General features: G+C 43.4%; 1 pseudogene across 1 annotated transcript in view; it reads right to left on the bottom strand.

The window, feature by feature from the left end:
* The window catches only part of LOC311135294 (pyruvate dehydrogenase protein X component, mitochondrial-like), a 94,329-nt pseudogene that overhangs the window by 33,979 nt on the left and 34,386 nt on the right, over positions 1-25,964 (bottom strand). Inside the window, exons 4-5 of the transcript XR_014615405.1 lie at positions 10,434-10,619; positions 7,218-7,330 (exon numbers count right to left, since the gene is read on the bottom strand). The product of XR_014615405.1 is annotated as a pyruvate dehydrogenase protein X component, mitochondrial-like (transcript). The remainder of the gene's footprint in view (positions 1-7,217; positions 7,331-10,433; positions 10,620-25,964) is intronic.

Raw genomic sequence — 25,964 nt, 5'->3', positions numbered from 1 at the left:
GTCTTTTATACAGGTAACAAACTGAGATTAGGAGCACTCCCTTTAAGAGTAAAAGACACATGGGAGCCAGAAATCTTTTTGATTGAGAGGGGGTCAAATACTTATTTCCCTCATTAAAATGCAAATCAATTTATAACATTTTTTACATGCGTTTTTCTGGATTTTGTTGCTGTTATTCTGTCTCTCACTGTTCAAATAAACCTAACATTAAAATTATAGACTGATACTTTCTTCGTCAGTGGGCAAACATACAAAATCAACAGGGGATCAAATACTTTTTTCCCTCACTGTATTAACTCAAGCCATTTCAGCTTTTAATTTTTGTAAAAATTTCAAAAAGCATAATTCCAGTTTGGCATTATGGGGTGTTCTGTGTAGGCCAGTAACAAAATAAATACATCTCAATTTAATCAATTTTAAATTCAGGCTGTAACACAACAAAATGTGGAAAAAGTCAAGGGTTGTGAATACTTTCTGAAGGCACTGTATGGATAACAGTGTTGACATGTTATGCTTGACCCACTCAGTTTTCCACCACAAAACACCAGAAAATGGGCAAAGAGTAGAACCAGCTCACCTGCTTTAACACTATGATTTGACTATTAGATTATCAACATTTATTTAATTAAAATTTAAAAAAGGAATAGTTTTACCATATTAAAATGAGAGTTCAGTTCATGTAAGAAGGTTGACATGTTTGGCACTTTAGCAAGTCTTTAGTCATATAGAAAATCTGATCTTGAATTCTCCATGTGGTCTATATTAAAGGGCACTTCATTTAATAGAAAATGCTTTTAAATTCAATATTGGTGCACAATTTCTACTTCAAATAGCACTCAAAAGTGACTGATTACATGAAATGACCCATCTGTTGCCTGGTGTAAAATTTGGATTTAATACAATAAAATACAATCAACATTGTCACCTTTATGACCAGACACTGCCAATTAGACTCTAGACAATTACATTATCACTCCTACAAAGAGAGCAATAGAGACATGTGAGAAAGTAAAGGGTGGAGGAAGAGAAACAAAGAGCAGGAAAGTTCTGCCCCAGTATTCCTAATCTCTCTTTCAGGGAGAGTGTGTTGAGGCCGGGTGGTGGGGCGGGGAGGGTGAGGCAGGTATCAGGTGTGGTTGCGCAGAGCTCTCTAGTTCCACACCAGTGCAATGAGGCCCTCCTACCCCACATCTATGTCTGAGCCAGCTGCCCCTGCTGCCCTCGTTCATACAGCAGGGAGAAGGCTGGGCCCCCCACCCTGCTCTCATATTCCCTTTCCATGCAGTCTCGCTCTCCTTCCCTCCCTCTCTCCTTCCCTCCCTCTCTCTGTTTCTCATTGTTTGGTTATTGTTTGTGGGGACCTTGTTGGAATGTTGGAAATCGCCTAACCACACTTAAGAGAGAGACACACACAAACAAATGTGCAGGCGCGAACGCATTCACTAATAATTACAGAGCAGAGTAAGCAGGCAGGCAGGCACGCAGGCAAAAGAGGCCAGTTCCTTCAGGTTAGGTGAGCTACAGGAAGCTACATGCCCTCTGAAAGACCTGTGCCACTTTGCTTGGGTGGCCCAATCACTACCTGCCACTCCTCTCTCCCTACCCATTCTGCTGATACATGTGCATCTGAATTCGCATGACAGCTCCTATTCAAGCTAAGAGAACACTGCGAACCCAGCCAGTGAACAAGAGGAGATATGAGATTTACCACCACTGACTATGTCATTACCTCCCTGTGGAGTTTCTTTAAAAAGGGATGGGGGCTGCATGGGGAGATTTTCCCATTATAACTTGAAGAATAACCCCACAATATAAATGTATGTACCATCACCAAATTCCTCCTATTCCTTTGTATGATGGAGTGAGGTACAGTTCTCCATAAATCCCAATGCAATATGAAGTGCATTTTCCGTGTGATGAGGAGAACATCAATTGATCAGCTCATAAATCCTGACCCCAGAGTCCCCAGTGTGTGGCGATGACATCATCCACTGATAGGCTACTGTGTGCTGCTAGCTAGCTCACTGGTTGGCTGATCCATCCTTCCTCACACAAGGTATCTGCTTTTCACACAGGCTATTTACACTCCCACTGACAGACAGACAGACAAGGCAAAAGAGCCTCAAAGTCTGCGAGGAGGTGACTGGAATATTAAAGACACACGCGCACACACACCACAGACTGTTCCTGAGTGAAACCCAGACTACACTGCCATCTGGGACAGAGTGATGGTCATGAAAACCTCTACACTCCAGTGAAAAAAAGCCTCATGTCCCCACAGAGAGGGAAATATCTGAGTCTCTCAACATCAAACACTAGATCTACCATGGTCTATCATTCTATGAAGGGCATTCTGTGTTGAGGTATACCGTAAAGGCATAACACATAATGCTGATGTTGATCAAACTAAAGCTTAGAGTTTTCACATCACTTATCAGAGGGCTATAAGACATCTAGAAAATGAATGCTGCGGACAGGTTGGGCTTAAATCTAAAGTCTACCTAAAATAAACGTACAGCATGCCTTGAAATAACACCCGATAGTCTAATTTATAGCCTAAGGGGAAAAAGGCATTACCACAGATATTACAAAAATAATGCACATGCTACGATATTCATGTATCATAATTGTATAAATCAATCCCATTAACCATGTATTATGTTGGAACACATCCAGCAAGTGATAAATAGTCATTTCCAAGCCATTGAGGTGAGGTGAAGCATGGTAGAGATAGGTAGTAGTGCTTTATCAATCTGTAACTACCCAGTCATGTGTGTTCTCTGTACATGCCATACCTGTCGGTCTTCGAGAGGGGGGAGAAAGAGTGCAGCCACATACCTGTCATTGTTATTGGATACTTTGTGTTTTCCAAGGTTAAACATTGCAGGGGGAATGAAAGCATGAAAGCCTATCAAGACCTTTCTCTCCCACCTACACACCACTCACTTCCCTCCTCTTTTGAGTTTCATAGTAAACAATGTTTTCCAGAAACACAGGGCATTCCCCTTCTCCATCAAATTAAGATGAGTGGAGGAAAAGACACAGAGAGAAAGAGAGACAGACAGAGAGACAGACAGAGAAAGAGATAAAGTACTGTTTACTGTTCATTTCTGATTGTTTATTTAATTTTTGTTTATTGTCCATTTCACTTGCTTTAGCAATGTTTCCCATGCCAATAAAGCCCATTTGAATTGATTGAATTAAATAGAGAGAGCGAGAGAGAGAGAGAGAGAGAGAGAGAGAGAGAGAGAGAGAGAGAGACAGAGACAGAAAGACTAATGATTTGACAGTTGAGTTTGTGGCAGAGCTGCTCCACATAACATATGTTTACTTTAGTTAGAAAACTCACTGAGGCACCAGAAAATAGATGAGCAGTTGGCTACACTGAAGAGTTACTTAACAGAGTGGGAATATCCGCATGTTTGTTTTTAATTACTTCCCTGCTGCATTGGGTGTGTATGAGGGATATTGGTATAGTTAATCAAGCACTGAATTAACCTGGCTGACACGACTCACGTGGTACACAGCTAGGGCTGTTGCGGTCATGAAATTTTGTCAGCCTGTCATTGTCAAGCAAATAACTGCCGGTCTCACGGTAATTGACCGTTAATTAACATAAACACGTATAGCATCTCCTGACTTCCATGCATAGCCTACAAGCCACTGATGCAGACATTTGGAACATCTACATTTCAAAAAGTATAATTAATCAATTTAATATAGCCTACACCATCACAATAAATACATTATTTATTTTAGACAGGTCTAAAGAAACATGAAGAAAATGTAGTCTATTTCAGAACAGAATAGCATACTCTTGAGTTGTCCTTATGTTAGGCCCTGATATGGCTATGCAATATGGCTGTGGGCTACAGCAGTTCATTTAGCTGATTTTTGCTTAGAATTCCATGGCATTATTTTTTATTTATTTTATAGTATGAAGTATACAACTGAACATACAGTAGCTGAATAAAATAGAAAGGATATTTTCTCCAAATGATTTCCAAGGAAGTGCGCACATGTGGCTATTCTGTGTTGAGAAGTTAACAAAGAAACAGGTCCTCCTATATGCTTAATTTAGAGTTATTTATGCAACTTTAGTCGTTATACAAACGTTGGGCTATATGTTTTGATTTTACACTTTCTAAGGCTGCATGATGTGACTAATGATGATTTGAAAAAAGTAGCAAGAAAGGCATGAGCTCTGATTTGTTTTTTTTGTGTGCAGGCTGCACACACTTCATCAGTCTCTCATTCACAATTTCACAAGCACTTGATAATATTCTCACCAGGCCTCTAATTTTCTGGTGGCATCCCCCTTATGTGGCCATAATGCCCCCTAAAAAATCCATGCCTTTTGTGGCCAAAGTGACCGTTGTGCCCTTGGGCGGAATATAATAGTAATAATTCCCTTCACCCAGCTGCCATGCTCCGAAGTACCTCTCACTCACACGGCTCTCTCAGATATCGCAATTCTTATTAACCAATGCCCGTCACATGATCGGGTCCTTCTCACAGGCATTTCAGCTAAGAAGTAGGGTACATTCAGCCAACAAGATGACTAGGCTTAACGAACAGCAAAAGCACTAGCCTATGTCAATCTACTATTCCCCATAGTACAAAAGTTCACCTATTCTATTGGTCAACGTGTCCTTCCTTCTGTGCTATAAATAAATATTCCAAACATACTCAGACAGTTGTGGTTTTGCCTAACCACTATGATCTCATCCATGGGCCCTCTGTGTTGTTCTGTGTTCTGTTGTTCAGGCCTTCTATAGTGGGCCCACACAAGAACAGGAGGCCAATGGGAGGTAGGGGACCACTTCCCCTGGTCTCAATCTTATCTGATAACAGGACAAAGGCAGGTAGGAAGGGAGAGAAGCCCAGTCTGGCCACTTTGAGCCTCTTCACACTTAGCAGAAGTACTGCCGGCTACACATATTACTCAAATGTAAACTTGCGTACTCGCTACGTCTTGATTGCTACCGCTGGAGGTAGTGCACGACACTCGGCCGACAGTGGCCCCCCTTGAAGCAGGGCAGTGCTGCACTGAGCCACGTAAAACTATGGAAGCCCATCACATGTAAAATGTAGATCGTACAAATAGGATATGTGTTTTCTTTTGTAACATTGTGTGGTGATTTCAGAGGTGGCACTATAGGTCCCAGAGCGGTGGAGCAAAACTTCCTTTCAGTTTTGCTCCATCAGCTTCAAATAGCTGTAACAATGATATTTTCTGTTACTGAAAATAGATTTCACAGTGATTTAGATGGTACAATGATTCCATACACTATTCAGTGCTTGTTTTCTCACATAAACTGAAATTTAGCGAATAGTGTAGAATTTTGCAACCAGGAAATGACAGTGATTTCCACTAATTAACACAGCTACAAAGTCAGAACAGCTGATGCCACTCCGGCGGGAAAAATCAATAGGCAAATATCACAGTCAATCACAACACTGGCGGGTAAGTAATACTGTGAAACACCATCATTCCACTATTAGCGGCAGTATATTGTGGACATTTTCTGAAATTACGATGCAAAAATAAAAAATACATCCCATGTCTAGCACCTTTAAGTCTAAGAAAACAGGGCTAGGAGGTCAAGAGCATCGACATAATCGGGGTGACAAAATAACCAATATACTGTAACCAAGCATGTGTTTGACAAAGGATACATGAAACCATGTCACATAGCCTGTAAAATATCAAGGTAGGCATGGAAAGGGCTGAGGTTTCCTTTACCTGGTCATCTCCACTCACTAAAGTAGGCTAAATACTTTACTGCAATGTCTACCTTAGGTGATCTTTCTGCATTGGGTGTGCTTCCTCATGCAGTACCTCCTTACACACTCTCTTTCACAGACACACACACACACACACACACACACGTGTACAAACACGTGCGACTAACGAAATGACACACGGAAACACTCAGACACGCACACACGTCTCCCAAAACATATGGGCTGCGTTTCTATGGCCACCAGTGAGCTCCCGAGACCGGATTGCCATGGAGACAGCTGTGTCTTAATGAGATTCCCCAGCAGGGTGTGAGGTGGGTAACAAGAACGTTCCATCAGACCCGCGTGACAGCAGGTGGCCATTAGAATCGTTTGCATGGATGTGTGTGTCTGTGTGTGCAGTTTCACAGCTTCCTCTTGTGTGAGCCCACCAACATAACATGGTTAAAGCACCTTGCAACTCGCTCACTTTTTTACTCAGTCAAATTCTGTCACTTCACTCACTAACCTCATACCTTACTCTCTCTTTCTCTCTCCCTTTCATTCACGCTGTCTCCTCTCTCACACTTGCTTTTTTGAATTAACAAATGGTCAGCTCTGCATTTTACAAGAATGTGTGTGCTCATGTCTGAGGTGAGCATCCGCTTTAATCTGGCCTCTTAATGATTGTACCTGGAAGTTATTTGAACTGCACAGCTTTCTATCACACACCTCCCCTAGTCAAAATCATTATCATCCTGGGACATGATTTGTTCGTCCCAAACAAACAGTTAGTTAGTTATTTCCTCCTCAGAGAGATCTGTACTCTTTCCTTGACCTTGTTCAGTGTTGTATAAGACACACAGTGAGTATTACAAACATTAGGAAAACCTTCCTAATACTGAGTCCCCCCCCCTCCCTTTGCCCTCAGAACAGCCACAATTCGTCGGGGCATGGAACCTACAAGGTGTCAAAAGCGTTCCACAGGGATGCTGGGCCATGACTCCAATGCTTCCCACAGTTGTGTCAAGTTGGATGGATGTCCATTGGGTGGTGGACCATTCTTAATACACACAGGAAACTGTTGAGAGTGAAAAACCCAGCAGAGTTGCAGTTCTTGACACAAACCAGTGTGCCTGGCACCAACTACCAAACCCCCTTCGACGGCACTTCAATTCTGTGTCTTGCCCATTCACCCTCTGAATGGCACACATACACAATCCATGTCTCAATTGTCTCAAGGCTTAAAAATCATTCTTTAACCTGTCTCCTCCCCTTCATCTACACTGATTGAAGTGGATTTAACAAGTGACATCAATAAGGGATCATAGCTTTCACCTGGTCAGTCTGTCATGGAAAGAGTGTACACAACCCAGTACCCACACTCTGTAGTTACACGATAATGATATGATCGTCTGTCATGTAGCTTGATTAGAGCTACATTAGAATAGGGGATTCATGTACACCATATTCATTACATTACTATCTGCAACATTTGGAACATATCACCACCCTGAACATGCCCCTGTGTCCGGTGGGTGTGGCCAGCTGGGGGTCCAGACCGTGTGTGTCCAGGATGTGTCTGGCTGCCGGGCTCAGCCGCAACCTGGGGGGAGAAGACAAAATACACACAGAAAGACAGGGTTAGTCACACAAAGTTAGTCTCACCGTAATGTCCTGATTGGTCCGAGAATATTTTATTTTATTAGGATATCTTTTAGTCCTCATTTGGAAAAATCTTCCAAGAGTCCCTAAACATTCAAATTAAATGTATAATCCAATTACATTTTCACTTACACTATACAGTGCCTGCGGAAAGTATTCAGACCCATTGACTTTTTCCACATTTTGTTATTTAGTTACAGCCTTATTCTAAAATGGATTAAATAAAACAATTTCCTTTGCAATCTACAAACAATACCCCACAATGACAACGCAAAAACAGTTTTTTTTTAGAAATGTTTGCAAATGTATAAAAAAAAAAAAAAACAGGAATACCTTATTTACATAAGTATTCAGACCTTTTGCTTTGTGACTTGAAATTGAGCTCAGGTGAATCCTGTTTCCATTGAACATCCTTGAAATGTTTATACAACTTGATTGGTGTCCACCTGTGTTATATTCAATTGATTGGAGATGATTTGGAAAGGCACACACCTGTCTATATAAGGTCACATGACAGCCCGCTTGGAGTTTGCCAAAAGGCACCTAAAGACTCTCAGACCATGAGAAACAAGATTATCTGGTCTGATGAAACCAAGATTGAACTATTTGACCTGAATGCCAAGCGTCACGTCTGGAGGAAACCTGGCACCATCCCTACGGTGAAGCATGGTGGTGGCAGCATCATGCTGTGGGGATGTCTTTCGGCAGCAGGGAGTGGGAGACTAGTCAGGATCGAGGGAAAGATGAATGGAGCAAAGCACAGAGAGATGCTCCAGAGCGCTCAGGACCTCAGACTGGGGCAAAGGTTCACCTTCCAACAGGACAACGACCCTAAGCACACAGCCAAGACAACGCAGGTGTGGCTTCGGGACAAGTCTTTGAATGTCCAGAGCCCGGACTTGAACCTGATCAAACATCTCTGGAGAGACCTGAAAATAGCTGTGCAGCAACGCTCCCCATCCAACCTGACAGAGCTTGAGAGGATCTGCAGAGAAGAATGGGAGAAACTCCCCAAATACAGGTGTGCCAAGCTTGTAGTGTCATACCCAAGAAGACTCAAGGCTGTAATCGCTGCCAAAGGTGCTTCAAAAAAGTACTGAGTAAAGGGTCTGAAAACATATGTAAATGTGATATTTCAAATTTTATTTTTTATAAATTATGGAACATTTCTAAAAAACTGTTTTTGCTACGTCATTATGGGGTATTGTGTGTAGATTGATGAGGGAAAAAAAACAATTTAATCAACTGTAGAATAAGGCTGTAACCAAACAAAATGTGGAAAAAGTCAAGGGGTCTGAATACTTTCCGAAGCTGTGACTTTCAACGTGGCACCGTCATAGGATGCCAACTTTTCAACAAGTCAGTTAGTCAACTTTCTGCCCTGCTAGAGCTGCTCCGGTCAACTGTAAGTGCTGTTATTGTGAAGTGGAAACATCTAGGAGCAACAACGGCTCAGCCGCAAAGTGGTAGGCCACACAATCTCACAGAACGGGACCTACGAGTGCTGAAGCACGTAGCGCATAAACATCGTCTGTCCTCGGTTGCAACACTCACTACCGAGTTTCAGACTGCCTCTGGAAGCAACGTCAGCACAATAACTGTTAGTCGGGAGTTTCATGATATGGGTTTCCATGGCCGAGCTGCCGCACACAAGCCAAGCGTCGGCTGAAGTGGTGTAAAGCTCACCGCCATGGACTCTGGAGCAGTGTAAATGCATTCTCTGGAGTGATGAAACACACTTCACCATCTGGCAATCGAATGGACAAATTGGACTTTGGCGGATGCCAGGAGAACACCACCTGCCCCAATGCATAGTGCCAACTGTAAAGTTTGGTGGAGGAGGAATAATGGTCTGGGCCTGTTTTTCATGGTTCGGGCTACGTCCCTTAGTTCCATTGAAGTGAAATCTTAACGCTATAGCATACAATTACATTCTAGATGATTCTGTGCTTCCAACTTTCTAGCAACAGTTTGGGAAGGCCCTTTCCTGTTTCAGCATGACAATGCCCCCATGCACAAAGCGAGTTTCATACTGAAATGGTTTGTCGAGATCGGTGTGGAAGATCTTGACTGGCCTGCACAGAGCCCTGACCTCAACCCCATAGAAAACCTTTGGGTTTGGAACGCTGACTGCGAGCCAGGCCTAATCGCCCAACATCAGTGCCCGACCTCACTAATGCTCTTGTGGCTGAATGGAAGCAAGTCCCCGAAGCAATGTTCCAACATCTAGTGGAAAGCCTTCCCAGAAGAGTGGAGACTGTTATAGTAGCAAAGGAGGTCCAACTCCATATTAATGCCCACGATTTTGGAATGAGATGCTCGACGAGCAGGTGTCTACATACTTTGTGATGTAGTGTATAACACACTGTTACAAACAGACATAATACACTGACATATTGACCAGATAAATAATCTGACAGTCTGAAAAGATAGATTGGTTCCTTTATCTACCATCGTCATGCACAACCTTCCAATTTATTATATTTAAATGGCTCTAAAGTAGAAAAAAGAAGGATAGGAAGCGCTGCTAAGGTACACAATAGTAGGTCTTTGTAGACAAAAGGTAAAACGTGGAAATTGGTCATCACAAAGAAAGGAGGACCAAGGCACTCTTCATATAAGTAATTAAAATGCCTTCATTTTTATGGCATGTTCTATGGAAACAAAGATTTAAATACTCAGGGAGTACCTGACGAAGGCAATGCAGCCGAAACGCGTCTGAGTTTTTAAATCTTTGTTTCTAAAGATTATAGCTATGTATTCTGAACATTTATCTGGCCAGGCAAAAGAGGATAGGCTTCAGCTCTAGTCTAGTTCCTCTCAAGGTTTCTTCCTACCTAGGGAGTTTATTCCTTACCACTGAGGCAGTTGCTTGCTCTTTAGGGGTTCATGCCAAGGTTGTTGTGTATTTGTGAAAAGCACTATACAAATTAATTTACATTTTCGGATTAATTGATTAATTGATGAAGAAAAGAGTACAGTGTGATGGAGGAATGGACGAGTGGAGGAGAGGAAGAAGAGAAGGAGTGTGAGGTGAGACTCACGGTCCTGTGGAGGCTACTCTTGGGGGAGGTGGTGGGGGTGCAGTTCGGACCACCGGAGGGGGAGGAGCCTGGGTGGGCGTGGCTGCACCCAGGGGGCAGGATCTCCACCATCTTCCAGTCCTCCCCTTCCTCCACCATGAGGGCGATGAGAGTCCCCAGACGCACTGCAGGACTGCCCTCCTCCATCTGTGGGACGACAGAGACACACTTTTACAATAATAATAACTTCATCAGGTTGCATTTGATTTGACTTAGACTGCTCAAGAAGACTGAGGTGAGGAGGAGAAAGAGAGAACGCACAAAATAAAAGTAAAAGAATGAGAAAGGAAGAAGAGCATTAGGAAGAAGAAAGAAAAGAGAAGAAAGAAGGGAGAATAAGTGAGGAACTAAAGAGGGAGTAGGCCAAATCATAGGAAGAATGGAAAGAGAACAACCCAGGAGAGGGAGGGTTTTGAAAAGATGCGCACCTCGACACATCATTCATGACTGTTTCCAGAGGGACATGGGCAGACCTTTCAAATCGCTGTGCGTCCATCCCCACTGCCTACTCAATTTACTTCATTTCCCCTGGCTGCTGTTCTGTTCTGACAAAACACACAAACAAGGGCAAAGACTAATGGAGGACGGAATGGATTGCTTACAACTTCTTAACCCCGCGACACTCTTATTGAGCTGTCATTCCTGCTAAAGGGCGTAGCTCTGTTCGCCAGATAGGAAGGGAAAAATAAGAGACAGAAACCACAACAACAGCTGTTGCCGACAGGGAGAGCCATCTCTTTTGATCATGGCGACACAGATCTTGAACAGGTAGTTGGTTTCTGAACAAGATCACCCTTGTAACTGGCTGAATGTCAGTTGGTTCAGATCACAGTATCAGACATAGTTTTGAACCATAAGACATGGAGGAAAACCCACAGCTGTGACTTGTTCAGCCCCACCTCCTCCAATGTGCCCACTAAACAAAAGAAGTGCTCCTATAAGCCCATTGACTCCAACTAACCAAAAATAACAGAAGGATGAGACCACCTGCGCTCCCAGGAAGACTGAGCAGCCAGTCAGCCAGCCAACCAGGCACACATCAAACAGAATGCAGTGATGAGCGCTAAAACTGTCGCCCATAATAAAGTGCAGTGCGCTATGACAAACTGCATCTAACAACTTTAATGAAGTGGCAGCTGCGTTCATATAGATGATGTTGCCATAGTCTAGGACCGATAGGTACGTCGACTGAATAATCTGCTCTCAACTATTTAGCGAGAGGCAGGACCTATTTCTATAGAAGAAGCCCATTTTTATTCTCAGCTTCTTAAATAACTCATCAATATGATTTTAAAAGACAGCTTTTCATCTATCCAGATACCCAGATATTTGGAAGAAGGGACATTATCAATATGGACAGCATCCAAAGTACATACAGTGGGGAGAACAAGTATTTGATACACTGCTGATTTTGCAGGTTTTCCTACTTACAAAGCATGTAGAGGTCTGTAATTTTTATCATAGGTACACTTCAACTGTGAGAGACAATCTAAAACAAAAATCCAGAAAATCACATTGTAGATTTTTAAGTAATTAATTTGCAACCAGTACCAACCAGTAAGAATTCCGACTCTCACAGACCTGTTAGTTTTTCTTTAAGAAGCCCTCCTGTTCTCCACTCATTACCTGTATTAACTGCACCTGTTCGAACTCGTTACCTGTATAAAAGACACCTGTCCACACACTCAATCAAACATACTCCAACCTCTCCACAATGGCCAAGACCAGAGAGCTGTGTAAGGACATCAGCTATACAATTGTAGACCTGCACAAGGCTGGGATGGGCTACAGGACAATAGGCAAGCAGCTGAAAATGGCGCAATTATTAGAAAATGGAAGAAGTTCAAGATGACGGTCAATCACACTCGGTCTGGGGCTCCATGCAAGATCTCACCTCGTGGGGCATCAATGATCATGAGGAAGGTGAGGGATCAGCCCAGAACTACACGGCAGGACCTGGTCAATGACCTGAAGAGAGCTGGGACCACAGTCTCAAAGAAAACCATTAGTAACACACTACGCCGTCATGGATTAAAATTCTGCAGCGCACGCAAGGTCCCCCTGCTCAAGCCAGCGCATGTCCAGGCCTGTCTGAAGTTAGCCAATTACCATCTGGATGATCCAGAGGAGGAATGGGAGAAGGTCATGTGGTCTGATGAGACAAAAATTGAGCTTTTTGGTCTAAACTCCACTCGCCGTGTTTGGAGGAAGAAGGATGAGTACAACCCCAAGAACACCATCCCAACCGTGAAACATCATTCTTTGGGGATGCTTTTCTGCAAAGGGGACAGGACGACTGCACCGTATTGAGGGGAGGATGGATTGGGCCATGAATCGCAAGATCTTGGCCAACAACCTCCTTCCCTCAGTAAGAGCATTGAAGATGGGTTGTGGCTGGGTCTTCCAGCATGACAACGACCCGAAACACACAGCCAGGGCAACTAAGGAGTGGCTCCGTAAGAAGCATCTCAAGGTCCTGGAGTGGCCTAGCCAGTCTCCAGACCTGAACCCAATAGAAAATCTTTGGAGGGAGCTGAAAGTCCGTATTGCCCAGCGACAGCCCCGAAACCTGAAGGATCTGGAGAAGGTCTGTATGGAGGAGTGGGCCAAAATCCCTGCTGCAGTGTGTGCAATCCTGGTCAAGACCTACAGGAAACGTATGATCTCTGTAATTGCAAACAAAGGTTTCTGTACCAAATATTAAGTTCTGCTTTTCTGATGTATCAAATACTTATGTCATGCAATAAAATGCAAATTATTTACTTAAAAATCATACAATGTGATTTTCTGGATTTTTGTTTTAGATTCCGTCTCTCACAGTGGAAGTGTACCTATGATAAAAATTACAGACCTCTACATGCTTTGAAAGTAGGAAAACCTGCAAAATTGGCAGTGTATCAAATACTTGTTCTCCCCACTGTATGCTTAAATCATCAGTTATTTTTATGCGCTCTAAAGAACATATACTTTGTTTTACCTGCATTCGATACTAATTTCAGGTCAATAAAGTTCTGTAATACAATAAAGGCAGACTGTAGTTCAGATAGAGCCTGGTCAACTGTGGGAGAAATGGCATACACAAGAGTATCATTGGCAGGTGACAATTCAATATTGTTAATGTAAACAGTAAAAAGTAAAGGACCCAGAATCGACCCCTGCAGGACACCTTTCGCAACAGATACACATTGAGTTCTATGTCAAGTAATTTTTAAACCAGTTACATGCAGCCTGGTCTAGGCCAATTGAGGAAAACTTCTGATTTAGCAATGAGTGATCAACAGTATCAAAGGCCTTTGACAGGTCAATGACCTGGTCTAAAACCCGACTGGTGTACATTTAGAACACATTTCAAAGCTGAGAATGAATCAAGGATTCAAATATTTTAGCTAGAAATAGGGCGATAATTACTTAGGTTACATGGGTCGCCTTCCAAACCTTGGGGATAGTAGCAGATATAACCTCCCGAGTGGCGCAGTGGTCTAAGGCACTGCATCGCAGTGCTAGCTGTGCCACTAGAGATCCTGGTTCGAATCCAGGCTCTGCTGTAGCCGGCCGCAAACGGGAGACCAATGGGGCGGCGCACAATTGGCCCAGCGTCGTCCAGGGTTGGGGAGGGAATGGCCGACAGGGAGGTAGCTCAGTTGGTAGAGCATGGCGTTTGCAACGCCAAAATAAAATAAAAAATATATAAAAAATAAAATAGAATAATGTATGCACTAACTGTAAGTCGCTCTGGATAAGAGCGTCTGCTAAATGACGTAAATGTAAATAATCATCAGGTAAAAATATATGAGTTAATGATTCAGCAAATCAGGGGGTCAGAGAGTTGAAGCAAAAATGGATGAAGCGTATCAGCCCCAGTAGATTTTTATTTTTTTACATCAATCTTAAGCAAGGCATCAAGCACATCACAGGAACTAAATTGTTGAAATGAAAACAAAGATTCACTAGACGTTGACGGGTTAACTGTCGAGTCAGCTAGAGGCAGGCAGAGGGAAGAGCAGTCGATTGACTGACCAGGGTCAATTAAACCACAGTTTTTCTCAAATAAAAAGCCTGCTGAGATAAAATGATGATTAAAAGCATCACTTATTCCATTATTCTCAGTTATGATGCCAGAGTCATCCAGAACTTGCTTAGGCAGGGGAAAAAAGGGGAATTTGTACACTTCAATGCATTTCAACATTTTGAAGGATCACCAGCATAGTCAGAGATGGTGCTTAAAAAGTAGGTTGATTTAGCTTTCTTAAAATCAAGATAGTATATGTTTTTCAATTGTCTGAAAGATTGCCAGTCCACTACAGAGACAGTTTTCCTTGCTTTGGCCCAGGCCTGATTTCTCATCTGACTTACAGGAGCAATTAGGGTTAAGTGTCGTGCTCAAGGGCACATCGGTATATTTTTCACCTAGTCAGCTTAAATCAATAATAACAATGAAAAGAGTCGAATCAAGTGTGTGAGCTCAGTACCTCCATGGCACATCTGGCCCAGTGTGACGTGATGGTTAATGGCAGAGATAATGACCGCTCAGGGAAATCAGGTATTCAAGAAATGTCCATAGACAGCTCATTCTCTCACTCCCTCCACTCCTCCCTTATCCACCCTCCACTCCATAGAGTTTGTTCCACATAGAGACTCAGGTAGAGGATGAACACAGAGAGGTGATGGGGATTGGGTGCTGTTTCTACTGGGAATAGAGAGGTAGGCTACACACACACACACACACACACACACACACACAAACACACCTGCAGAGTGCACCGACCGAGGGGTTAAAGCACAAAGCCATATATATTTTCAAACAAACAACGTACAATAAAGTGGCGGCCGGTGCCGTTTAAGATGAGGGAGGATGATTATTTTTTTACGAGCATGAATTTATTTTTATTACAGTATATTGGATGACAGTCATTCATATTCCATTCACCCAGTTCAATGTAACAGCGATAGGTTTAGGCTAATACATGATACTCAAATTTTCCCAGTCCCCATCATGAGGTTGTTACAACATAACCTATGAATTAAAGTTTACAACGTAGGTGCACACTTTCAGAGAATTTTGAGTAATCAAGGTGACAAACAGTGACACATTCAATAACGCCTTGCACACTCTTGCCTGCATCTAGCTGACCTAGGGTGTAATCATTAGTCCAACAGTTGCAAATGAGAGTTTCTATTGGACAAATTCAGGAATTTTTATCCCCGTTTCGCACTGTTTGCTTCCGTTTAAGAAAAAAAATGTCAACAGAAGAGGCGGAATGAATACACCCCTGATCACACGTAAACACAGTTCACTTTCATAGCAGCCATATAAAAACAGCATGATCACTTTGCTCGTTGTGTATATATATATATACACAGTTGAAGTCGGAAGTTTACATACACTTTAGCCAAATACAGTGGGGAAAAAAAGTATTAGTCAGCCACCAATTGTGCAAGTTCTCCCACTTAAAAAGATGAGAGAGGCCTGTAATTTTCATCATAGGTACACGTCAACTATGACAGACAAAATTAGAAAAAAAAATCCAGAAAATCACATTGTAGGATTTGTAATGAATTTATTTGCAAATTATGGTGGAAAATAAGTATTTGGTCAATAACAAAAGTTTCTCAATACTTTGTTATATACCCTTTGTTGGCAAAGACACAGGTCAAACGTTTTCTGTAAGTCTTCACAAGGTTTTCCTCCTGCCAGAGCTGGTGTAACTGAGTCAGGTTTGTAGGCCTCCTTGCTCGCACACGCTTTTTCAGTTCTGCCCACACATTTTCTATAGGATTGAGGTCAGGGCTTTGTGATAGCCACTCCAATACCTTGACTTTGTTGTCCTTAAGCCTTTTTGCCACAACTTTGGAAGTATGCTTGGGGTCATTGTCCATTTGGAAGACCCATTTGCGACCAAGCTTTAACTTCCTGACTGATGTCTTGAGATGTTGCTTCAATATATCCACATAATTTTCCTTCCTCATGATGCCATCTATTTTGTGTGGAATGCATTTCAATTAACAGGTGTGCCTTGTTAAAAGTTAATTTGTGAATAACTTTCCTTCTTAATGCATTTGAGCCAATCAGTTGTGTTGTGACAAGGTAGGGGTGGTATACAGAAGATAGCCCTATTTAGTAAAAGACCAAGTCCATATTATAACAAGAACAGCTCAAATAAGCAAAGAGAAATTACAGTCCATCATTGCTTTAAGACATGAAGGTCAGTCAATACGGAACATTTCAAGAACTTTGAAATTTTCTTCAAGTGCAGTCGCAAAACCCATTAGCTACTATGGTGAAACTGGCTATCATGAGGACCGCCACAGGAAAGGAAGACCCAGAGTTACCTCTGCTGCAGAGGATAAATTCATTAGAGTTAACTGCACCTCAGAAATTGCAGCCCAAATACATGCTTCACAGAGTTCAAGTAACAGACACATCTCAACATCAACTGTTCAGAGGAGACTGCGTGAATCAGGCCTTCATGGTCGAATTGCTGCAAAGAAAGCACTAATAAATAACCCCAATAAGAAGAAGAGACTTGCTTGGGCCAAGAAACACGAGCAATGGACATTAGACCGGTGGAAATCTGGCCTTTGGTCTGATGAGTCCAAATTTGAGATTTTTGGTTCCAACCTCAGTGTCTTTGCGAGACGCAGAGTAGGTGAATGGATGATCTCCGCATGTGTGGTTCCCACCGTGAAGCATGTAGGAGGAGGTGTGATGGTGTGGGGGTGCTTTGCTGGTGACACTGTCAGTGATTTATTTAGAATTCAAGGCACACTTAAACAGCATGGCTACCACAGCATTCTGCAGTGATATGCCATCCGAACTGGTTTGCGCTTAGTGGGACTATCATTTGTTTTTCAACAGGACAATGACCCAACACACCTCCAGGCTGTGTAAGGGTTATTTGACCAAGAAGGAGAGTGATAGAGTGCTGCATCAGATGACCTGGCCTCTACAATCACACAACCTCAACCCAATTGAGATGGTTTGGGATGAGTTGGACCGCAGAGTGAAGGAAAAGCAGCCAACAAGTGCACAGAATATGTGGGAACTCCTTCAAGACTGTTGGAAAAGCATTCCAGGTGAAGCTGGTTGAGAGAATGCCAAGAGTGTGCAAAGATGTCATCAAGGCAACGGGTGGCTTTTTTGAAGATTTGTTTAACACTTTTTTGGTTACGACATGATTCCATGTGTTATTTCATAGTTTTGATGTCTTCACTATTATTCTACAATGCAGAAAATAGTAAACAAAATATATATATACACACACACAACGAGCAAAGTGATCATGCTGTTTTTATGTGGCTGCTATGAAAGTGAACTGTATGATCAGGGATTTCATCATCCGCCTTAGGAAGAAGAGTCGCTGTTGCTGGTCGTGTTGTTGGTTCATGACAAGAACTTAAAACTCATGACTCTCTCTACTACAGTCCCGTTGATGTGGATCGGGTCATGTTCCCTCTTCTGCTTCCTGGAGTCAACAATCAACTCCTTTTTTTTTTGCTGACGTTAAGGGACATGACACCACAATGCCAGTTCACTTATCTCTTCCCTATAGGCTCACTCATCGTTGTTGGTTATCAGGCCTGCAACTGTGATGTTGTCATCAAACTTGATAATGGAGTTGGTGTCATGCAAAGCCAAGCAGTCATGGGTGAACAGGGAGAGGAATGACGACACACCCCTGGGGGGCACCTGTGTTAAGAGTCAATGTGGAGGAGGTGTTGTTGCCAATGTTCACAGCCTGTTGTCTTCCCGTCAGGAAGTTCAGGATCCAGTTGCAGAGGGTGGTGTCCAGACTCAGGGCTCTGAGCTTGGTGTCGAGCTTGGATGGAACAATAGTGTTGAATGCTGAACTGTAGTCAATGAACAGCATTCTCACATGTGTACAGATGTGGTCCTCTGTAGCTCAGCTGGTAGAGCACGGCACTTGTAATGCCAAGGTAGTGGGTTCGATCCCCGGGACCACCCATACACAAAAAATGTATGCACGCATGACTGTAAGTCGCTTTGGATAAAAGCGTCTGCTAAATGGCATATTATATTATATTATTATGTGTTACGGCCATGTGAATAGCAATGGAAATGTCATCTTTCGTGGATCTCTTGGAGCGGTAGGCAATTTGGAGTGGGTCCAGTATGCCTGGTATTCTGGCCTTGATGTGGGCCATGACAAGCCTCTCGGAGTACTTCATGATGACTGAGGTGAGCGTGACAGGGCGACAGTCATTTTGGCATGTCACCTTGTTTTTCTTGGGCACTGGGACAATGGTGGTCTCCTTAAAGCAGGTGGGGACCACAGCCTGGGTCAGGGACAGGTTGAAGATGTCCGAGAAGACGCCCGCCAGCTGGTCAGCACACACTGAGGACGCGGCAAGGGATGCCATAAGGGCCGGCGGCTTTGTGAGTATTCACTCGAAAGTTTTCCTCACGTCAGCCTCGAAGAGTGAAAGCACCTGGTCGTCCGGAGCAGTGAGATTCTTCCTGGATGGCTCGGTATTGTCTGCCTCGAAGCAACCATAGAATGTGTTAAGCTCGTCTGGGAGGGAGCCTTCGATGGGCACCGCATCGATAGTCTGTAGTCCTTGCCACATACGACACAAGTCTATGTTGTCGAACATCAATTTCAAGTTTGAGTCTCTATTATAGTTTTGCATCCCTAATGGATTGGCGGAGATCGTACCTGCTTGCCTTGTATGCGTCGCGCCACCGAGACATTGGGGTTCGTTCTGCTGATATTGAATAATGCAGTACGGGCTCTCAGCATGGTACGGATACCTCTGTTCATCCAGGGTTTTTGGTTGGGGTATGTCCGTATTGTTATTGTGGGTACAACATCATCAACACATTTCCTAAATGCTTGTGACTGACGATGTACAGTGAGGGAAAAAAGTATTTGATCCCCTGCTGATTTTGTACGTTTGCCCACTGACAAAGACATGATCAGTCTATAATTTTAATGGTAGGTTTATTTGAACAGTGAGAGACAGAATAACAACAACAAAATCCAGAAAAACGCATGTCAAAAATGTTATAAATTGATTTGCATTTTAATGAGGGAAATAATTATTTGACCCCTCTGTAAAACATGACTTAGTACTTGGTGGCAAAACCCTTGTTGGCAATCACAGAGGTCAGACGTTTCTTGTAGTGGCCACCAGATTTGCACACATCTCAGGAGGGATTTTGTTCCACTCCTCTTTGCAGATCTTCTCCAAGTCATTAAGGTTTCAAGGCTGACGTTTGGCAACTCAAACCTTCAGCTCCCTCCACAGATTTTCTATGGAATTAAGGTCTGGAGACTGGCTAGGCCACTCCAGGACCTTAATGTGCTTCTTGCGGTCAAAGGCAGCATTCCTCCTCCTCCAAACACAGCATGTTGAGTTGATGCCAAAGAGCTCGATTTTGGTCTCATCTGACCACAACACTTTCACCCAGTTCTCCTCTGAATCATTCAGATGTTCATTGGCAAACTTCAGACGGCCCTGTATATGTGCTTTTTTGAGCAGGGGGACCTTGCAGGCGCTGCAGGATTTCAGTCCTTCGCGGCGTACTGTGTTACCAATTGTTTTCTTGGTGACTATGGTCCCAGCTGCCTTGAGATCATTGACAAGATCCTTCCGTGTAGTTCTGGGCTGATTCCTCACCGTTCTCATGATCATTGCAACTCCACGAGGTGAGATCTTGCATGGAGCCCCAGGCCGAGGGAGATTGACAGTTATTTTGTGTTTCTTCCATTTGCGAATAATCGCACCAACTGTTGTCATCTTCTCACCAAGCTGCTTGGCGATGGTCTTGTAGCCCATTCCAGCCTTGTGTAGGTCTACAATCTTGTCCCTGACATCCTTGGAGAGCTCTTTGGTATTGGCCATGGTGGAGAGTTTGGAATCTGATTGATTGATTGCTTCTGTGGACAGGTGTCTTTTATACAGGTAACAAGCTGAGATTAGGAGCACTCTCTTTAAGAGTGTGCTCCTAATCTCAGCTCGTTACCTGTATAAAAGACACCTGGGAGCCAGGAATCTTTCTGATTGAGAGGGGTCAAATACTTATTTCCGTCATAAAAATGCAAATCAATTTATAACATTTTTGACATGCGTTTTTCTGGATTTTTTTGTTGTTATTCTGTCTCTCACTGTTCAAATAAACCTACCATTCAATTTATAGACTGATAATTTCTTTGTCAGTGGGCAAACATACAAAATCAGCAGGGGATCAAATACTTTTTTCCCTCACTGTATATTCCTCAATGTTGATGGATAAATATTAGTTTTATTATTGTTAGTATATTTTTTTCTTCCCCCCAATATTGTGATATCCAATTAGTAGTTACGATCTTGTCTCATCGCTGCAACTCCCCAACGGGCTTGGGATAGGTGAAGGTCGAGTCATGCGTCCTCCGAAACATGACCCGCTAAGCCGCGCTGCTTCTTAACACACTGCTCGCTTAACCCGGAAGCCAGCCGCACCAATGTGTCAGAGGAAACACTGTTCAACTGACGACCGAAGTCAGCTTGCAGGAGCCCGGCCCGCCACAAGGAGTCACTAGAGCATGATGAGCCAAGGAATTCCCCCCGGCCAAACCCTCTCCTAACCCGGACGACACTGGACCAATTATGTGCCGTCCTATGGGGCTCCCGGTCACGGCCGGCTGTGACACAGCCTGGGATCGAACCAGATGCTTTAGTGGCGCCTCAGAACTGTGATGCAGTGCCTTAGACCGCTGCGCCACTCGTGACGCAGATGGATGAATCTTAGCTGGTGGCTCCATCGAGTTGCTGCTTGTAGGTGGGGAGTAGGTAGAGAGACTTGATCTGATTGGCCGAAGTGGGGTGGGGGATGGCCTCGTACGCGTCATGGATGTTTGTGTACACATGGTCAAACACGCTGGATCCTCTTGTGGGGCAGGATACAAAATTTAGACCAAGAATTGTTTGAGGAAACATACCTCTCCACCCCCCCCCAACTCATACCACAAGCCGCCATTCAATCCATTTGTAATATGGAGAAGCAGTCTGGTTGAAAAGAGAGTCGAGTGTATTGTCCCTAAGCCATGTTTCACCGATTGAAGCCTTGCTCTGAGTTCAAAGTTTATTTTCCAATGATTAGACATTAGCCATCAGGATACTAGGAAGAGGCTGTGTAGCCCATCTTTTCAGCCTAGCTTGGATTCCCCCTTTCCTTACTCTTCTTTGTCGCCGGTGTTGCCTTAGGTCATCTTGGCCAGGAGCAACAGATAAGCCCGCTGTGCAGGGAACAAAGGAGCGAATATAGTATTCCAGCCTGAGAGATAAGTGTGTAACTTCCGATTCGTGATCCAGAAGTGTTTGTCGGTCATAGGAAATTGCACGAACATTCTGAGCAAACAAAGTAATAATAACACAAAAATAGCCGTAAAGAAGCAAATCGAGCAGGAACCGGCAAGACGGGCCCCGTCCTCAGCGCCGCCATCTTATCCGTGTATACCCCAAAGGGTTACTATGATTCTCCACGCAACAGATTTATAAACATGATAACCACTAAAGACAGCAGTGGAGAATGACATGCCACTAATGATTACATATTGACAGGCTGTAATGAGTGTGTGGTTAGGACTGCAGCCAGGATTTTGACAGTGAGTGTATGAGTGAGTGAGAGACCGAGAGAGCGAGACAGACATACAGAGCAGTGGGGCAGAGATTGTGTTGATCCTGCTTATAACTCAGAGTGGAGGATGGGGAAATGTGGAGGCTGGGGTATCCATATCTTTATTTTATTGGATCAGTGCAACACATCATAAACTGCCTCTGACAATCACTGTCCCAATAGACATACAGTGCGTTCGGAAACTATTCAGACCCCTTGACTTTTTCCACATTTTGTTACGTTACAGCCTTATTCTAAAATGGATTTTAAAAAAATAATAATCTACATACAACAGCCCATTATGACAAAGCGATAACAGGTTTTTAGACATTTTTGCAAATGTATTAAACATTAAAAACAGAAATACCTTATTTGCATAAGTATTCAGACCCTTTACTCAATCTATTGTACTACACAATAAACCCATTCAATTCCCACTGTGACTATGGTGCCTTTTCCTACTCCAGATCAGAGCTTGATGTTAGGTGGGACACATTCTGAGCAGTGAACAACAAGGAAATGTACAACCACAGAGTCTTCCACAATACTGATGTGACACACAAAGCATGTGACTGGGGTGTGAGGGAGTGAGAAAGCCCAGTGATGTTCCCTCCCCACTATTAGGCTCTCCATAAACACCAATTACACAACCAGGTATGTATAGACTTATTTAATACAGCTGCCTAAGAAGCTGCTGCTGGGGGCTGTCATTCACAACCTTTACACACACACACACACACACCTTGCCAATGTCATTTTAATTGTTTTCATCACATATGGCATGCCATCTTATGTGTGGATGTCTCCATCAAAGACGCCAAGGCACATAAACACACATAAAGACTACAGAGAGAGAGAGACAGAGGGAGTGAAAGAAGAGAGAAACACAAACACACCACTAGTGGGGCTCAACACTGCCATCATCTGGCTGTTAAAGGACAGCTACTGAGACATTACGTCACTAACACAGTCACTTAGTCAAATACCTGAGCAGCACATCAGCTGGACCAGACAGTGAAACAACACTGGTTTAACACGACTGACTCACATTATAAGACCTGCCTGATTTCAGTGAAGAATGATAGGTCAAAAGGTGGATGAGGACACCATTTTTAGCCAGCTATGCATGGATTTCAGAAATGAACCATAGATTATAAATGATTATACAGTGAGGGAAAAAAGTATTTGATCCCCTGCTGATTTTGTACGTTTGCCCACTGACAAAGACATGATCAGTCTATAATTTTAATGGTAGGTTTATTTGAACAGTGAGAGACAGAATAACAACAACAAAATCCAGAAAAACACATGTCAAAAATGTTATAAATTGATTTGCATTTTAATGAGGGAAATAAGTATTTGACCCCTCTGCAAAACATGACTTAGTACTTCACAGAGGTCAGACGTTTCTTGTAGCTGGCCACCAGGTTTGCACACATCTCAAGGGGGATTTTGTTCCACTCCTCTTTGCAGATCTTCTCCAAGTCATTAAGGTTTCGAGGCTGATGTTTGGCAATTCGAACCTTCAGCTCCCTCCACAGATTTTCTATGGGATTAAGGTCTGGAGACTGGCTAGGCCACTCCAGGACCTTAATGTGCTTCTTCTTGAGCCACTCCTTTGTTGCCTTGGCCGTGTGTTATGAGGCATTGTCATGCTGGAATACCCATCCACGACCCATTTTCAATGCCCTGGCTGAGGGAAGGAGGAACTCACCCAAGATTTGACGGTACATGGCCCCGTCCATCGTCCCTTTGATGCGGTGAAGATGTCCTTTCCCCTTAGCAGAAAAACACCCCCAAAGCATAATGTTTCCACCTCCATGTTTGACGGTGGGGATGGTGTTCTTGCGGTCATAGGCAGCATTCCTCTTCCTCCAAACACGGCGAGTTTAGTTGATGCCAAAGAGCTCGATTTTGGTATCATCTGACCACAACACTTTCACCCAGTTCTCCTCTGAATCATTCAGATGTTCATTGGCAATCTTCAGACGGGCCTGTATATGTGCTTTCTTGAGCAGGGGGACCTTGCGGGCGCTGCAGGATTTCAGTCCTTCACGGCGTACTGTGTTACCAATTGTTTTCTTGGTGACTATGGTCCCAGCTGCCTTGAGATCATTGACAAGATCGTCCCGTGTAGTTCTGGGCTGATTTCTCACCGTTCTCATGATCATTGCAACTCCACAAGGTGAGATCTTGCATGGAGCCCCAGGCCGAGGGAGATTGACAGTTATTTTGTGTTTCTTCCATTTGCAAATAATCGCACCAACTGTTGTCACCTTCTCACCAAGCTGCTTGGCGATGGTCTTGTAGCCCATTCCAGCCTTGTGTAGGTCTACAATCTTGTCCCTGACATCCTTGGAGAACTCTTTGGTCTTGGCCATTTTGGAGAGTTTGGAATCTGATTGATTGATTGCTTCTGTGGACAGGTGTCTTTTATACAGGTAACAAGCTGAGATTATGAGCACTCCCTTTAAGAGTGTGCTCCTAATCTCAGCTCGTTACCTGTATAAAAGATACATGGGAGCCAGACATCTTTCTGATTGAGAGGGGGTCAAATACTTATTTCCCTCATTAAAATGCATGATTCAGAGGAGAACTGGGTGAAAGTGTTGTGGTCAGATGATACCAAAATCGAGCTCTTTGGCATCAACTAAACTCGCCGTGTTTGGAGGAAGAGGAATGCTGCCTATGACCGCAAGAACACCATCCCCACCGTCAAACATGGAGGTGGAAACATTATGCTTTGGGGGTGTTTTTCTGCTAAGGGGAAAGGACATCTTCACCGCATCAAAGGGACGATGGACGGGGCCATGTACCGTCAAATCTTGGGTGAGTTCCTCCTTCCCTCAGCCAGGGCATTGAAAATGGGTCGTGGATGGGTGTTCCAGCATGACAATGCCTCATAACACACGGCCAAGGCAACAAAGGAGTGGCTCAAGAAGAAGCACATTAAGGTCCTGGAGTGGCCTAGCCAGTCTCCAGACCTTAATCCCATAGAAAATCTGTGGAGGGAGCTGAAGGTTCGAATTGCCAAACGTCAGCCTCGAAACCTTAATGACTTGGAGAAGATCTGCAAAGAGGAGTGGAACAAAATCCCCCTTGAGATGTGTGCAAACCTGGTGGCCAGCTACAAGAAACGTCTGACCTCTGTGAAGTACTAAGTCATGTTTTGCAGAGGGGTCAAATACTTATTTCCCTCATTAAAATGCAAATCAATTTATAACATTTTTGACATGTGTTTTTCTGGATTTTGTTGTTGTTATTCTGTCTCTCACTGTTCAAATAAACCTACCATTAAAATTATAGACTGATCATAACTGTGGTCCTCTGTAGCTCAATTGGTAGAGCATGGTGCTTGTAACGCCAGGGTAGTGGGTTCGATCCCCGGGACCACCCATACGTAAAAATGTATGCGCACAAGACAGTAAGTCGCTTTGGATAAAAGCGTCTGCTAAATGGCATATTATTATTATTATTATTATCATTTCTTTGTCAGTGGGCAAACGTACAAAATCATCAGGGGATCAAATACTTTTTTCCCTCACTGTATGTATTTTTGTACTGTCTCTATACACACACTCACAGGGTCCTACACACTCACGCACACTGAAACTCCAACAGACACACTCACTTCATAATTTGCTCACACACAATATGCACATACATTCATCATACAGTGGGGAGAACAAGTATTTTATACACTGCCGATTTTGCAGGTTTTCCTACTTACAAAGCATGTAGAGGTCTGTAATTTTTATCATAGGTACACTTCAACTGTGAGAGACGGAATCTAAAACAAAAATGCAGAAAAACACATTGTATGATTTTTAAGTAATTCATTTGCATTTTATTGCATGACATACAGTGGGGGAAAA

Source organism: Coregonus lavaretus (assembly GCF_964263955.1).
Source record: "Coregonus lavaretus genome assembly, chromosome: 9".
NCBI classification, from domain to species: domain Eukaryota; kingdom Metazoa; phylum Chordata; class Actinopteri; order Salmoniformes; family Salmonidae; genus Coregonus; species Coregonus lavaretus.
This window is presented reverse-complemented; position numbering and strand designations above follow the sequence as displayed.